The following is a 17617-nucleotide window of genomic DNA, read 5'->3' on the forward strand; positions in this document are numbered from 1 at the left end:
GATATTGCTTAATTTTCAAAATATTTTGTTTGGTAGTGGTGATATAGTTTATAGTTCTTATTTGGCAATTTTTACTCCAATATTTCTTATATTTATATAACTGTTTCCCACTGAAAATTTTACTTTCCTGCCCAAAAAAGAAAAATCTCATGGCTCAGCTGTGTTACTTTCACTGAATTATGCATGTTCTGTGCATATAATATTGCCTAAATTTTTAACATCCCAGAAATGCTCTAAAACCAGTTTTTAAAAGGAAGTTTATAACATCTAAGTTTATCAAATCAACTTGTACACCTTAAACTTACACTATATTATATCTCAGTAAACCTGGAGAAGTTTAAAAGCCCAATAGTATGCTTTTTCATAAGAGCTTACAATTCTGTTTTAAATATTATGGTAGTTAGCTCAAGAATGTTTGAGCTCTCAGTTTTGTGGAAGGAAGAAATTCCTGAAGAATGTGTCCATGGATGAAAACCTGAATGCCAAAAGTAGTAACACATCTATAACCAGGCCAGATATCTATGTAGTGATAAAACTGCAAGCGATAATGTATATTTTCAAACATACTGATACCTATTGGGGTATATTACTAGTTGGAGAATATTTCTGCTGAGAGTTTTTCATGATGCTATCTCATCAGTATTCAGTCAAAGGGAGCTGTGCACATATCAAGCAGATAAAAGCAAGTCCTTGATTAATACACAGACTTTTTATCTATACACTTACCAAAAATAGGGCTAAACTTCTTTCATTCCTCTCAACATACATGACCATGTCACTGAGATATTTCTCTTTCTTCTTAGATATTATAGTGGAACCTGATGTCCATTATGGAGTCCAAACTCCATTCACTTAAGACATGGCTTTTGCAGACCTATTCTGGTTAATATCATTTATTTACATATTTTTCCTATATGTATTCCTGATACCCCTTGACAGTTTATAACTGTCTTTCTTGCTGATCAGAATGATACTTCCTATAAGATTATAAACATTATAAATTAAAAAATAATGCAACTATCTCATAATTCCCATTCATTTCAACACTGAATTATAAAAAGGCTCTGTTAGGGGTTGCTTAGATTAACAACTTTTCTTTTGACTGAGCCTGTTTTCAGAGACAGACATACTAGAAAGTAGAAGCAGACCCACCGAATGAGTGTCAAATAAGGGGAAAATATAGCTAGATGGGAAAATTCACTATTTAATATCTATTGCACACATGATCTTCTCATTCAATATCATTTTATGTCATTCTAATAATACCATTTTTTTTCTTAAAAAAAACTTAGCGGTTGCTTTGCTTTTACCAACCAATGTAGAAAGGATTCATCCATAGAATATCACAAGGAATGAATCCCTATCTGTCTGTCATTCTTAACAGGAAGGGAGTGTCACTGCTTAGATATATGAAAAAATTAAAGGAAGGAAACAATGAGCAGAAGTCTGAGGAAGCACTATCTTGAGTAAAACAATGAAAGGGAAAATGATTTTCAATACAAATTATATAAATTGTGTCTGTTTTGTTGAGGTTTGAATTCTAGTGTGTTCAGCCTGCTAAGACCATAAGTAAATTCAGTACTCTAACAGGTTATTAAGTACAAATATGGGGCTTTTTTGTGAGAAGATCATTATTGTGTCGAAAAATGGTGGATAAAACATTTGGTCGTTCTTTCCATTCCCATTTCCCTTGTTATATTTGCTGATCTGTATGTAACTTAAAAATATGCTATAGCTATGGCACACTGAAATTTGAAGAAAAAATAAATTTTGCATTCCAGATAGGATGAGCCATGAGTCTTTCCATAAAGTTAATGACTAAGATAAAATTCTGCCTTCATCTAGGGGACAACCATTGTATCAGGGACAGTAAAACCTTGGATTGTGAATAATTTGGTCTGCAAATGTTCCACAAGATGAGTAAACATTTCCAATAAATTTTAACTTGATAAATGAGCGATGTCTTGCAGTATGTGTGGTATGGGATGCCAGACGTCACATGACCACAACTGAGCCAATGGTTCTTTTCTCTCTCTGGATGTGGGATAGTGGGTGATCATCTCCCATGTTCAGATGCTTGGTCTCAGGCCGCGGTGTCTGTTAGAAATAAGTGATTTTTCAGAACGTTGGAAGGTGCCCACAACTGGTACTAGTGTATTTTTTTTTATCACTTCAAAGCATCTATGAACAGTCCTTTGCTTTTCCATACAAGAGGAAGCTTAGGAATGCTTTGCTTCATTCTAGGTCATTGGATAGGTTTCTTGATAAGTTGCACAAAACAAAAAGATTCCATTGAGCCAATAGACAGCAGAGATTCCGTTAGTGATAGTGAAAGTTGTCAAATACAGTAACCTTCCTCTCTCTCGTCTCCCTCACACCAGCCAGGAAGGATTTCAAAGATAAGTGCAGGTTAATTTGTTTTTCTTTGTATTTTTTATTTATTATTTTGTATTATATTACAGCATTGTAATCATTTTTATATGAATATTTTTGGGTTGTGGGATGAATCATCTGAGTTTCCATTTTTTCTTATGGGGAAATTCGCTTTGATACACAAATGCTTTGGATTACAAGCATATTTCCGGAACTAATTATGCTCGCAAACCAGTGTTTTACTGTAATAAAATCTGATACTTATCAAGTTGAAAATAGTCTGTGGTTCTTAACTTAAATTGTATAAACATATTAACCCTGAGGAAGGCAATGGCTAAAATTCATCATAGTGAAATGGACATGCAATAAATGGTTGATTGTTGGCTACAGTTTTTTAAGTTGTCCAGAGTCAAGAATTACCTTATTTTTTTTCTTTCCAAGTTTTTATTTAAATTCCAGTTAGTTAATATACAGTGTAGTATTAGTTTTAAGTGTAGGATTTAGTGATTCATTACTTACATACAACACCCAGTGCTCATCACAGCAAGTGTCCTCCTTAATACCAACACCTATTTAACTTATTCACCTGCCCACCTCTCCTCTGGTAATCATCAGTTCTCTATGGTTGAGAGCCTGTTTCTCGGTTTGCATCTCTCTCTCTCATCCACTATGTTCACTTGCTTTGTTTCTTAAATTCTACATATGAGTGAAGTCATATGGTATTTGTCTTTCTCTGACTTATTTCACTTAGTATTATACTCTGTAGCTCCATCCATGTTGTTGCAGATGGCAATATTTCATTATTTTTATGGCTGAGTAATATTCCATTGTGTGACTTTTTTATCCATTCATCAGTCAGTGGACATTGGGCTCTTTCCATAATTTGGCTATTGTTGACAATGCTGCTATAAACTTCAGTGTACATGTATCCCTTCAAATTAGTATTTTTGTATCCTTTGGGTAAATACCTAGTAGTGCAATTGCTGGGTGATAGGGTAGTTCTACATTATTTTTCAGAGTGGCTGCACCAGTTTGCATTCCCACCTACAGTGTAAGAGTGTTCCCCTTTCTCCACATCCTTGTTAACACCTGTTCTCTTCTGTGTTGTTAATTTTAGCCATTCTGATAGGTGTGAGGTGATATCTCATTGTAGTTTTGTTCTTTATTTCCCTGATGATGAGTAATGTTGAGTACCTTGCTTTTGTAGAAAAACTACTGTGTAAAATTCAAGGAGTAATTGATTATTAAACATTAAAAATTTTAAAAAGAAATGTCTCATAAGGCATATTCAAAAAGATGAACTTCTAGAATCTTAATAACTCAAAGCTATTTTACATGTTATATATGAATAAGTATATATGCATATAAATTTATAATATCTTTTGCAGGAAAATATAGAGGTCAACTTCCGATATGAAAAGTTCATTAACTTTCAGTACAAGATGCCAGATAAAGTTACCAGATAGTATAGAGAAGGGAAGGCTACACTTTTCTAGTCTGAAGCTGCCTTTACTCTTCTCTGGACATCTGCTGTAAAGAATGATTTGCAGTCCCTCTGGAAATGATGTTAGGGTGTTCCTCTAATTACCAAAAAGCTAATTAAAAGACAAATTATTGGAAAAGCTTCAAATGTAACTCACCTGTTGGGCCACAATCTATCTGTACCATATAGATAAGATTCTAGAGAATTTGTATAGTCTTAGCCATTAAGATAAACATGAAGAATAAAGCCAAGTTAGATAGATTTGAGGGTGATAAAAGGTGTCACTAAAGAGCAGTCACCATTTGTCATTCCAAACAGGAACTGCTGTATCTCTCCCACTAAAATTAAATATATAAAATTTATTGGAGGACATTCACGGCTCTGATGCTAGACTTACAGGAAATGGAGTTGTCCTTTAGCATCATTACCTCTTACTCTTTTGCTATTTACCTCCTTTATCTTACACAGTTGTTTCTTATTTTTTCTTTTATACATTATCTGTTGAATCTCACCAATAGTCAATTTGAATTTTACTCTCTTCTACATGTTTCAATACAAGCAAGAACATTTCATTTTCCCCTGTCCTCAAAATATAACTTAATGACAGCTCTTGGTTATATTGATATTTATTATTTGTTCTAAGTTTAAACATTGTTTGTTGCCAACTGAAGTAATATCACATTCATTTTCTTGTACATTTTCTATGTGGTCATATACATATACCTATATATTTTTTCATTAATATATCCCTGGCTCTTTGATAGACTTTTGAAACATCTATGAGATTGTCTATATCAGATATTCTACTTATTTGGTCCCTTCTAGATTTCTTTGTCTTTCTGTTATTGTCTGCATGGGTTGATCTCTATTTATTTCTCCAAGACACTCTTACATTTTCTTGAGTCATTTTTATTTCTTTTCCAGGATGTATTTTCTTCATTTCTTTTCTAGAATGTATTTGATATAAAGATATCATATCTTTATCTTTCTTTTTTTCTCCCTATTTTTGTATAGCACATAAGTGTATGGAAAGCAAAGATTTTGAGAACATTCAGATCTAAAGGCAAAAGGTTGCAATTGAGTGAGCATAAAATGAAGTAAAAATTTTCACATTGTGGAATCTCTATAACCAATTGTGATTGACAGTATTTTAATTAGAGGAACATTGGTAAATTGTTCTAAATGATTTTACCTACAAAATCAACTTCTCCCTCTCTTTAATGAGAAATTAGTCATCCTCTGTTTATAGTTTAAACCTAGTTTAAGTTTTCCTAGAGGCTTTAAAACAGATGGTAGCATCTGCTTAAAGCTGATACGGTTTATTAAAGTAGAGAAGTACCTAACCACTGAAGTTTTAATTCAGTTGTTATCAATCCTTCATGTATCCTCCCACAAAAATGCTTGAAAGTTATTTGTATGCCATGAAAATGTAAATAACTTAGAAGTATGAAAAGGAAGATAGATAAAAGCTGACAATGCATACTTTCTGTAACAAGACCAGAAGTTGTTGATTCCATTTGATTTGCTATCATAGGTATATTTCCTCCCACATTTTGAAAAAAATCTTTCTAGTAATTTCTTAAAAAAATTTTTATTTCATTTATTTATTTTTGAAAGACAGAGTGAGACAGAGCACGAGTGGAGGAGGGGCAGAGAGAGAGAGAGAGGAGACACAGAATCTGAAGCAGGGTCCAGGCTCTGAGCAAGTGTTCAGCACAGAGCCCGATGCGGGGCTCAAACCCACGAACCATGAGATCATAACCTGAGCTGAAGTTGGACACTTAACCGACTGAGCTACCCAGGCACCCCCTTTCTAGTAGCTTCTTAATTTTTTTCCTTGTTTCTTTTCCTTTAAAATATAAATGCTTGCCATTGGTGCCTTACATTGTTCTCTGACTTTTAGCGAATACATCTGAAGGCACTATCGACACTAGCTGGTTCTCCTGTAGGTTTACGTACTTTAAGCTCTGCATACTAAAGGTCTAGAGAAGAAGAACAGGTATTCATTAGTCTACTTTACTTTAGGTATATGTGATAGTTAATGTTATGTGTCGACTTGACTGGGCCATGGCATCCAGACATTTGGTCAAATACAGTCTGGTTGTTGCTGTGAAGGCATTTTTTACATGAGATTAGCATTTAAATAAGCCAACTTTGAGTAAAGCAGATTACTTTCCATAATGTGAGTGGGCCTCATCCAGTCACTTGAAAGCCTTAGCAGAAAACAGACTGAGATCCCCTAAGGAAGAGAGAATTCTGTCTCCAGATTGCCCTTGGAATCAAGCTACAACATCAACCTTTCCCAGCATCTCCAGCCTGCCAGCCCACCTGGTTGATTTTGGACTTGTTAGCCTTTAACAGTGGTGTTAGCCAATTCCTTAAAATAAATTTTTCTCTCTGTATGTATACATATCCTGATGGTTCTGTTTCTCTGGCGAACTCTGAGTAATACAGTACAGTAAGAGTCACAGTGCCAGTTTAAAGACAAAATTTAGAGATGTAGGAAAGTTTTCTAAGGAAGAGGAAGTGTTGGTGTCACAGTTTAAACTTAGGTCTGTTTTCAACATTGTCTCTGGAGGATAGTTACTCAGATAATACTACATTTGAAGAGGATTTAGTTCTTTCCCTGCTGGCTTCTAAGTTAGTTTTATTGTATGGTTTTTTATAGTTAGCATGAATGAATTGCAATGTTCTATCAAAAGCATCGCCTTTATACAGTAACAGAAATAGCTAGAGTAAATATCCCTTCACTTGTTTAAGTGGTTCAAAGTAAAAGCATTTAGTCATTGCATTTCCATGCTGTTTTCCCATGCACTGCACTGAAAGAAACTGGAAAGTTGGAGGCCCTGTGAACAATTAGGCCTCAGAGCTAAGTTGTTAATATGAAAGTGCATTCAATTATACTTTGTATCCCAAAAGTATGCTAATTTAATTCACTCTCCCTTGTTTTAAATACACCATCCTACTATGTATAATTCTTTACTGAAATATCAAAAGATTGTAGATATTTAATAGATTATAAAGGCAACTCAAACTCTATAAAAAGTTTGATGTTTAAAAAAAGTAAAATTTTGATTTATTTTGACTTTTAAAATACATAATTGTTTTGGGGCTCCTGGGTGGTTCAGTCAGTTAAGTGTCTGATTTTTGCTCAGGTCGTGATATTGCAGTTTTGGGGTTCAAGCCCCACATCAGGCTCTGGACTGACAGCTCAGAACCTGAAGCCTGCTTCAGATTCTGTGTCTCCCTCTCTCTCTGCCCCTCCCATCCTCACGCCATGGCTGTCTCTCTCTCTCTCTTTCTCTCTCTCTCAAAAGTAAATTAATCTTAAAAAATTAAAAAAAATTAAAATACATAATTGTTTTTTATGATGTTAAATTCACAAACTACAGTGGAATATTTTGGAGGAAAATATAATTGCTGAGCCATTCTTCTCTTTGCCTCCCAACAAAATCAGTTCTTCACTACTCCTCCCTAGATTCAATTTCCCATGGCACAAAAATTTAATTTTCTTTTTTGTGAGTATTTCTAAGAACTTCCTAAACATGCATTTCCTAAGCTCAGACTGCTTATTGCCTTAACCCCAAACAAATATCTCCCACAGCCCAACTCTACTACTCAAGTATGTTTTATGAAATGAAGGAGCCACAGACAGATGGTTCTCTGTGGACTTCAGAACCATAGTACACACTCTTGTGTATAAGTTGAAGCATATTTCTTCACAGGATGTGGAAAGGATGGTGTCCATGTACCCGCCAACTCTTCTGCTGATGAGTAACAGCCTGATTCTTTGATGTGATACTTGTTGATGGCATTCATAGGCAACACACAGTGACTGCTCATATGGAGTGGATTTCAATGCCATTGTATGGCTGAAGGAATTGAATGCCCCCACCTCCCCATAACGATGGAATATTTCTTCAGAAAAGCCCATAAGGAGATGGGTACACGTTGTCAGTGAGTCATCAATACTCTTGAGAGGACAGGTTAGTGAGGACTAACAGCTCTTATTGGCCAGGTGGCTGGATTATATACAGAGTACAGGTTGCCTGGAGCAGATACAGAGGTCACAGATCCATGCGCCACAACGCCCAAGATTTGGTAGGTCACTTTTATTTTAAAAAAAATTTTTTTTTAATGTTTTATTTATTTTTGACAGAGAGGAAGACAGAGCATGATCAGGGAAGGGGCAGGGTGAGAGGGAAACACCGACTCTGAAGCAGGCTCCAGGCTCCGAGCTGTCAGCACAGAGCCGGACACGGGGCTTGAACTCACAGACCACGAGATCATGACCTGAGCCGAAGTGTACGCTCAACTGACTGAGCCACCCAGGCATCCCAGTAGGTCGTTTTTCAACCAGGTGATTGTGGAGTTCATGGTCAGTGAAGCCTGAAAATCTGGTTTGAGTGGTAACTGGATAGAAACAGACTGAGGATTGATAATGATCGGTCTAATTAATCAAATGGGAGGATTAAGGGAGGAGACATACCACCATTTGCTGTTTTTCTTTATTTTTACTTTAGCCATTCCAGTGAGTGTGAAGTGGCATCTCATTATGGTTTTAATTTGCATTTTCTTAATGACCAATGATGTTGAACATCTTTTTTCAAGTACTTGTTGGTTTTTTGTATTTCTTTTTTGAGAAATGTCTATTCAAGTCTTTTGTACATTTTTAATTTGGGTTGTCTTTTTGTTAATAAGTTGTAGCACTTTTATCTTCCTTATGTTATTAAACTTTTACCAGATAAACAATTGGTAAGTATTTTCCCATTCTCTAGGTTGTCTTTTCCGTTTCTTGTTAATATTCTTTGATGCAGAAATCTTTGATGTTTTTATATAGTCCAACTTATCTATGTTTTCTTTTCTTTTTTTTTAAGTTTTGGTGTCACTTCTAAGAATCCACTTTCAAATCAGATGTCATGAAGATTTACCTCTGTATTCTTTAAGATTTTTATAGGTGTATAACTTAGATTTAGGCTGTTAATCAGTTTTGAGTTCATCTTTGCATATGCATTTAGGTAGGGATCCAATTTCATTATTTTGCATGTCCTTATGAAGTTTTGGCACTATTTATTTAAGAGCCTCTTCTTTCCCAATGAATGGTCTTGGTACCCTTGGAAAAATTCAGTTGACCGTGGATGTTTGGCTTATCTCTGCATTCTGGAATTGAGACTCAAGGCTGCAATATCAATTTCTACCTGATTTCCGACCTGTATTCCTTGTGTGTGGTTACTCACATCTCTGTTTCATTCACTTGGCAGTCAGTGACCTCAGAGCAATATTCTTAAGTGTCTGGATTCAATAAGAAAAGCTAAACAAAAAATTGTTCTGCTTTTTTACATTATTTTGATAGATGCCTCCCAAGAAGTCACTTTAACCCAGTGTGGTTGAAATGATGTCCACCCTGTGTGCCAGCAAACATTCAGGCTGGTCAAAACACACAACTCAAATTTTTGGAGGACAAGATCTTTATATTCACTGTGGCATCAGCAAACCGCATCAGAAATGCAAACTACCATCCCAAGACTGTCTGCAATAGGCTGGGAATCAGGGACGAGGAGCTGCTTGCTGAAATACCAAAATTCAAAATAATACCAGTTTCTTTCTTCAGTAAGCACTCCCCTGGACACCACAAGCATTCGACTAGACAAAAAAGTTCTGAAATAGTTTATTCTAACAGTTCTAGCTAGTGCACCAGTTATTTCAGTGCGGGAACCAATTCTTAGAGCTCCCTACTCCACCAACTTCGAGGGCATCATCCCATTGTTTGTAATTTGTATCTGTTGTAAATTATAACAGTTATTATATATACAGTATTTATGTATTATTCAATATAAATCATTAATGTCTGTAATCATCATAGAGCTGTTTCCTAGTATAATTTTTGTGGGTCTTAGTTTGCATCTGACTTTTTCTATTTTTGTTTATGCCCATGATTTCCACATACTTCCTCACATGCATACTTCCCTCCCTGTTCCTGGTTTGTTATTTCACATCTTTTAACAGTTATTCATATATAATTTCTTGTTAGAATTATGGGTTTTCTTGCTTTATGGGAAATTACCTTTATTTTCTGTTTTTCCTTCATTCTTTTTTTCCACGGTGTATTTTAGCTTGAGGAAGTGGGCAGAAACATCAGTTCACTTCTATTGTAACTGAAATCACTAGCCACAGAAACATTATTTTTAGGAGCTAAAAATGCAATAAATTTAAATTTAATATTTTTCTGCTTGAAAACATATAGAAATCATCATCTATTCATAGTAGTGATAATTTATCCAGTAGCTAATACTTTTCCTAAATGCATATCAAAACCCAGGTAAGCATACATAAGTTATTATGGTAATGTCCTTCAGATATGCACTTTAAAGAAAGAATTACATTTTCAAGTATTTCATTATGATGATATAGGTGTACAAATTATATTGTAATATTTTCATTACTCATATATAATTTATTTTCTTTTTTCTAATAAGACAAGGACCTATAGAAAGTCTCAGGCTTCATAAAAACACAACTTTGTAATACATACCACAAGGCTTTTCTGTGGGTACTCCTAATTTAGCTGCTAAATTTATGTTAATATTAATTCATGTCTCCTAGAAGATCGGAGAAAATATTTTATTCAATTTTATTTTCTACTCAATTAATCCAAAACTGATATTTAACAAATTTGTTATGGAGCCATTACCTTGAGATTAGAATTTCTTGAATTTATATGCTATATCATAAATAGATTTTTTAAAAACTTAAATTACGAATGCTACCATTCTGCATCTTAATCTTTCTTCTTTTCCAGTTCTAAATCATCATGGCTTATATAGATTTCGGTCCTTAAGGCAGTAAAACATAATCCAAAACAAATTGAAAATGTCTTGGGTAGATGTATCTGTATAGTTTGAGGATTTTGTAAAGATAAGAAAAAGAAAGACATTACTTTCTTTAGGAATTCAGACAAAATCTGTAAAATTGATCATAATGTGAAAATGCTTTGATTACTTGGGAGATTTATGAGTTCCTGCTTTTATTACCTATTCCTTGATTTTAGATAAAACATTGATAGAGTAAATTACTCATAATGTGCTCTTCTCAGCATCTTTGGAAAAGTAAATGTTGATACTATAATCTAATTTTTAAAATAATTTAAGTGTTTTAAATAGGGACAGTATATTTAAGAATAGATTATAAAAGTATAAGATAAGGTCTTTGTGAATTTACGGAAAAATGCAATTTCAGCACATAATCAAATGCAGTTTCTGAAGCGGAGTTTTGCCACAGGTCTTTCTGAAATAATTCTCAACAGTGAACTCCCCTTGTGGTATCAGTAAGTGATGTTCCTAACCTCCTAAAAACAGACAGTGATTAAGGTCAATTCCTTCTTCAATTCAGAGGATTTAGACTATCAGTAGAATTATTAATGACAGTTTTTCATTTATTCAGCAAATACAGATCTCTGTGAAAAAAAGGTGAGTATCTCTTATGGGAATTAAAAGACATACCATTTTTGATAACATATTGCATATTGTCCATTGTTCAAGGACATAAAATTAGGTTTGACACATCATATCCAAAAAAAGCAGCAATTTTCTAACTCACACAAGAAATGTTATTATCATCAGCCATAAGCCATACATATGTCTCCATTTCTATTATCTGAATTTTCTTTTATCTAGGTTTTTACCATGTACAATCTTAGAAAACATATCCAATAAACCCATAGATATATGGCCAACTAATATTTGAAAAGGGAGCCAAGAATAGTCATTAAACAAAAGACAGTCTCTTCAATAAATGGTACTAGGGAAATTGGATATTCACATGTAAAAGAATGAAACTAGGGCATGTGGGTGGCTCAGTCAGTTAAGCATCCGACTCTTGATTTCAACTCAGGGCATGATCCAGGGTTGTGGAATTGAGCCCTGCATCAGACTACATGCTGAACATAGAGCCTGCTTAAGATTCTGTCTCTCCCTGTGCCCACTTCCCATGCTCACACTCTCTCTTTCTTTCTTTCTCAAAAAAAAAAGAAAAAAAGAAAAAAAAAAAAGAATGCAATTAGACCCCTATCTTACACCTCTCATAAAAATTAACTAAAAATGGATTAAAGGCATTCCTGTAATGCCTGAAACCATGAAACTCACAGAAGAAAATATAGGGTAAAATTGTCTTGACATGGGTCTTGGCAATGATTTTTTGGATATAAAACCTAAGGCACAAGTAACAAAATCAAAAGTCAAGGATTAAAAAATTAAAAATTGCCTGTACAGCAAACAAATAATCAACAAAGTGAAAGACATCTATAGAATGTGAGAAAATATTTATAAATCCTCTATCTAATAAAGGGTTAATATCCAAAACATATAAAGAACTCCTACAACTCTATAGCAAAAACCAAAACCAAATAATACAATTTAAAATATGGGCAAAGGACCTTAATAGACATTTTTCTAAAGAAGATATTTAACTGGCCAACAGGTACATGAAAATGTCCTCAACATCACTAATAATTAGGAAATTGCAAATCAAAACCACCATAAGATATCACAGAACACCTCTTAGAATGGCTACCATCTAAAAGGAGATAACATGTGCTGGTGAGGATGTGAAGAAAAAGGAAGCCTTGGGCACTCTTGGTGGCAATGTAAATTAGTGCTGCCACTACAGAAAACAGTATGGGGATTTCTCAAAAAATTAAAATTAGAAATACCGTATGATTCAGCAAGTTCACTTTTTGTTATTTATCCAAGTAGAATGAAATCACTATGTTGAAGAGATTTCTGCACACCCATGTTCACTGCAGCATTATTTACAATAGTCCAGACATGGAAACAATCTAAGTGTGTATCAACAGAATAATGGGTAAAGGCAATGTACTGTTTATCTGTCATCTATCTATTTGTCATATCTATCTGTCATATCTATCTATGTATCTGTCATCTATCATTATCTTATCTATCCATGTATCTATGTATCTATCATCACAACACCTATAGAAATGTATAGGAATGCTATTAAGCCATAAAAAAGAGGAAAATCTTGCCCTTAGGGAAAACATAGGTGGATCTTGAGGGCATTATGTAAGTGAGACAAATATTGTATGATTTCACTTACATGTGGAATCTAAAATGAAAACAAACTCATGGAAAAAAAAATAACAGATTTGTTGTTGCCAGAGGAGGGGTGGTGGTGGTGAGACAATTGGGTGAAAGTTGTCAAAAAGTACAAACTTCAGTTATAGGATCTGTAATACTGGGATGCAGTATACAACGTGATGATTATACATTAACAGTGCTGTGTGTTATATTTGAAAGTTGGTAAGAGTAGATCCTAAAACTTTCTATCCCAAGGAAAAAAAAATTGCAACTATATGAGGTAATTGATGTTAACTAAACTTATAATTATTTTGCAATATGTACCCATGTCAAGTCATTGTACTGTGCACATTAAACTTACACAGTGTTATATGTCAATTATGTCTTAATAAACTGGAAAGAAAGGAAGGGAAGAATTACCTTTATTTAAAGACATGTAAGTATAACAGGTAACAATGCAAAGGTAAACTTAAAGGTAAATATAGCTTCACTTTCATATTTATGTATTATATTATGGACTTTTTAAAATTACTTTGGAATGTTGATCAATAAAAGTTAATACTTTCTTTAATTTTTTCAATGTTAAGTAATTTGTCAATCAAAATATTCATCTCCACTGCCATAGCTCTGTTTAAAATCAATCACCAGGGATACCTGACTGGCTCAGCCAGTAGAGCATTTGACTCTTGATCTTAGTGTTGTGAGTTCAAGCCAGACATTGGTGTGGACTGGATGCAAAAATGAAATGAAATTATATAATAAAATAAAATAATAAAATAATAAATAAAAATAAAAATAAAATTAAATAATAAAATTAAAATTAAATAAATTACTAGCTATGAGGTACAGTCTAAGCTAATTAATTTGACATAAAACCTTCCACAACTGAATCTGGTGTCCTTTTTCAGTTCATTTCCTACTCACTATTCATCTTCCAAATACCAAAGAATTAAATATTTCTTGTTTTTTTTTTTTAACATTTATTTATTTTTGAGACAGAGAGAGGCAGAGCATGAACGGGGGAGGGTCAGAGAGAGAGGGAGACGCAGAATCCGAAACAGGCTCCAGTCTCTGAGCTGTCAGCACAGAGCCCGACGCGGGGCTCGAACTCACGGACTGCGAGATCATGACCTGAGCCGAAGTGGACACTCAACTGACTGAGCCACCCAGGTGCCCCAAATATTCCTTGTTTTTAAGAATAAGCCGGTTAATCACTTCATTTAGGCAGACTTTTGTTTTAAAGTTTTTACTCATTTATTTGAGAGAGACAGAGACAGCACGAGCGGAGGAGGGGCAGAGAGAGAGAGAGAGAGAGAGAGGGAGGGAGAAAATCCCAAGCAGGCCCTGCGCTGGCAGCAGAAACCGTGAGATCATGACCTGAGCCGAAACCAAGAGTCGGACGCTTAATGGACTGAGCCACCCAGGGGCCCTTCTTTCTTTTTAAAATATTTATTTATTTTGCAAAAAAGAGCATGCATGCTCAAGCTGGGGAGGGACAGAGAGAGAGGGACAGAGAAAGAATTACAAGCAGGCTGTGCACAATCAGTATAGACCCTGACACAGGGCTTGTACCCATGAACTGTGAGATCATGACCTGAGCTGAAATCAAAGAGTCGGGCACTTAACTGACTGAGCCACCCAGGTGCCCTTAGGCAGACTTTTCTAACAATTATTGATATCAGGAAGGGCGGGGGGGGAGAGGAATATATAACTAGTCTTGGATATTACCATGGATGTTTGGTATTACCAAATGTTTGGATTACCATGACGTTTCTCAGGCTATACTGCATGTCAGTCTTCTCTTTGTGTTTGTTGTAATTTCTGTAGTAAGAAGTTCATTTAATAGAAAGGTAATACGTTCTTATCATCATCATCATTATTTCTATTATTGTAAGCCATCACCTGCATCCTCTCAATCAGTTACTGAAAAATAATAAATAAACCATTAAACATTAACATAGGGTCGATGAATAGATGCAGTTATTATAAAAACAGCGTCAGCATCAGTAATAACAAAAACAACCAAAAACATAAGTTGTCAAAGTCTAATTCTATTAGTGAACATACACATTTGTCTATTTGTTCATCCACTTTCTCCTTCATGTATAGACATATATTCAGCAAATGCTTTAAAAATATCAGGAGCTACGTTTAATGGAAGAGGAACAAACACGATTAATAACAGGTGGTCCCAGGGGGTTATCTAGGCTAGGATGAGGGACCTCCATTCTGACTAGTTCCACAGCCTCAGCTTTCACTGGTTCATACACGTTTCACACACCTCTCCTATCAATATTGGATGTTCGCTGAGAGCTCATGGGGAGAAGAAAATACATTGCAATAAAGTACAAGAGTCAAGTAGCTTCCAAAGCCTTGAAGGAGATAATTAAGTAGAAAAATCAACCAAAATTAATTGAGGGATCAGAAAGTGCATGAACACCTGCAAATTCATTTTGGTAACCAAACCAGTGTGATTCTGTTTAGTTCATTAGCTATAACTGTGCACGTGTGTGCACTCATGCACGCACGCACACACACACGCACACACAATGTGTGTGTGTAATATATACATACTAATGATTTTATATATATATATATAAAATATATATATATATATATAAATATATATATATATATAAAATTCCACTTACTGTTTTCACAACCTAATATGCTTTCTTTTCTTTCTGATTTTTTTTTTGTTTTGGCAATTAAAAAAATACACTATGGGATTAATCAAAATATAGCCATACAGAAGCCTTCATAGAGACATGCTGAAATCCATAGTTTAAAATGACATTTCAAATAATATCATTAACAAAATTATGTGAGGAAAGATCAAATAGTTGTATTAAAAGTTACCTCTTGGGGGATTAAGATAATGTATGAACGTGATTCTATCATATAACTGCTAATTTTTGCTTGCTGCTTTTTTACTTGATCTTACCTTAATGTTTGAGGGACACAAAGTTACTTTTGTAGTTTGTTAGAGCTTTCTCTATTTTAGCAGTGTTTGAAAAATAATCTAAACGTCTATAATAGGAATGATAACTATCTCCAGTATACTAACATAAAGTTAAAGCATCTTTTCTGTTCTCATTATACAGAAATAGATGGCATACCTGTAATTTCATTATTTTGAAAACATATTTTGTCTCTAGACTATGTTCTTTTTCCATTTTGAAATTGAGCTTTAGAATGAGTTTTGCAATATTTTGTTTTTTTCTGCAGTGATATAAAATACATATAATATAATGATAAGGTACATTTCAAATAATGTCTCCTACATGGTATAAATTATACATCTTGTGAATTCCTTTTGTTAAGATAGTGTTGACTTTTCTAGAAGTCCTGAAAAAATCCTGTATTTAGTTCAAAATGAGAAGGGCTAGAATAAATTGGAATGATAATTGTTGAATTTAGTCAACTCTGTGTGGCTGGATCCAAAGTTTTGAAGGAATATATTAATATTTGGAAAACAATTTTCATTCAAAATATTATTTAATTTTGTTTATTTTTGTATCTTAACTGACTCTGGTGAAGAGAGTGTCCTTTTTTTGCACAGTGAAAAAGCTGCATTTCTCAAAATTGGTGTTATTTAAGTCATAATAGTCTTCTTGTACTATTTTGGGGATTGATTTTCGTTGGAAAACACAAAACAAAGTTTCACACAGGGCCTAAGTATTTCAGAATATAGCACTTTCTCTATAAAGTGCAAAAAATAGTAATTGGAGGATGAGCAGCTTGTAGATGTTCATAAAACGTTTTAAAAATGAATGTGTGTCACTTAAAAACTTTTGCATTTCTTAATATAGAAACGAGTTATATTAAGCCATGAGAAAGGACAGGTTTTTATTTTTTTCTTCTAGAAAATGCCACCATATCTACAAAATCTCTTTCACTTCCATTTTAAAAGATACCTTACTCATAATTTCAACCAGATTGAAAAAATCGTCTCATAAAATTTCTGGTACAAGAAGTTTACTGCTTTGCTCTCTTTTTACAAGATGTGTTTCTAATTATCTTTCTTCCATATAAATGTATACTTCAAATGCAACACAATTATGACCAAATTGATTGGTTCTCAAGATATTTACAGCCTCTTAGATTTCTATAGCTCTGTGTAACGGTTTTTATAATTTTATTTAAAAATAATTTTCCATTTACTAAGAATTGACCTTATTGACTCAAACTCATTTAATTAGTCTTTTACTATATGCATAAAGAAGTTCCCTTTACATTGCTGATACTGGTGCTTTGTATTTTTTACTTTTCTTCATCATTTTTGTGGAAGAATTAACCAAAGTTTATAATATTTTCAAAGAACTATTATATTTGTTTTAATTATTAAGTTTTGTTATTTTATATTATTTCCTCCATTCTGAATTTTTAAATTTTATTATTTTTTTCTGGCATCTTGAGATGGTATATTCACTCAATGAATTTCTACTGTGTTTTGATATAAATATATGCACTAAAGGCTATGAAGTATCCTCTGAGCAAAGTGTAACTGCATCTCATATTTCATATGTTGTTTCTTCATTATCCTTCATTTATTTTTGTTTTAATATTCCTTTTCTTTTTTGTGTGAATGAGAGACTGCAAGCAGGGAAGTGGGGGTGGGGTGGGGAGAGTGAATGTTAAGCGGGCTCTATGCCAGCATTGTTCCAGA

The sequence above is a fragment of the Panthera pardus genome, unplaced genomic scaffold, assembly GCF_024362965.1.
Source record: "Panthera pardus isolate Hobbes unplaced genomic scaffold, ASM2436296v1 HiC_scaffold_2, whole genome shotgun sequence".
Lineage (NCBI taxonomy): Eukaryota > Metazoa > Chordata > Mammalia > Carnivora > Felidae > Panthera > Panthera pardus.